The sequence below is a fragment of the Hipposideros armiger genome, unplaced genomic scaffold (genome assembly GCF_001890085.2).
Source record: "Hipposideros armiger isolate ML-2016 unplaced genomic scaffold, ASM189008v1 scaffold_7, whole genome shotgun sequence".
In the NCBI taxonomy this organism is placed as follows: domain Eukaryota; kingdom Metazoa; phylum Chordata; class Mammalia; order Chiroptera; family Hipposideridae; genus Hipposideros; species Hipposideros armiger.
This window is the reverse complement of record NW_017731357.1, coordinates 7,453,532-7,454,315: the sequence shown is the minus strand read 5'-3', so window position 1 is coordinate 7,454,315 and position 784 is coordinate 7,453,532. Positions and strand designations below refer to the sequence as shown.

Below are 784 nucleotides of genomic sequence, written 5' to 3'. Positions count from 1 at the left end.
TATTAGTGTATAAAATGCAACAGATGTCTGAATATTAATTTGGTATCCTGAAACTTTACTGAATTTATTTGTTAGTTTTAATAGTGTTTTTTTGTGGAATCTTTAGGGTTTTCTATAGGCAGTATCATGTCATCAGCAAATAGTGACAGTTTTACTTCTTCCTTTTCAATTTGGGACGCCTTTTATTTCTTTTTCTTGTCTGATTTGTGTGGCTAGGACTTCTAATACTATGTTGAATAAAAGTGGTGAGAGTGGGATAACCAGGAGAAGTGTTGCAGCCACTGCCACCACCCACCATCACCTCCTCAGTCATGCCAAAGCATGAGTTCTCTATAGACATGACATGTGAAAGCTGCTGTAATGTGGTAACTCAGGTCCTCAACAAGCTGGAAGGAGTTCAGTTTGAGATTGACCTGCCCACCAAGAAGGTTTGTATCAACTCTGAGCACAGCATGGGCACTCTGCTGGAGACCCTGAGGAAAACAAGGAAGACTGTTACATACCTTAGCCCCAACTAGTGAGGGCCTGGGGCCCTGGCCTGAAGGATGGATCAAAGCAGGCAGGACACCCATCCTGTCCTGCTTTCCGAACAGATCTGGAACCTGGCAATCTTGTTTGACAATGGAAGCTCCTGCAGAGACATTCATTTCCCCTGCTTCTCCCTAGCTTCCCTGCAACAAAGTCGAGCTGCTTTTGTTGGGGGCAAAAAATGGTGAGAGTGGGTATTCTTGTCTTGTTCCTGATCTTAGAAGAAAAGCTTTTAGCCATTCACTGTTGAGTATGA

At 43.4% G+C, this 784-nt stretch overlaps 1 pseudogene; it reads left to right on the top strand.

Annotated features, from left to right (window-relative positions):
• Positions 1–311: 311 nt before the first annotated feature.
• On the top strand, positions 312–518 carry LOC109386103 (copper transport protein ATOX1 pseudogene; annotated as a pseudogene).
• Positions 519–784: the final 266 nt, after the last annotated feature.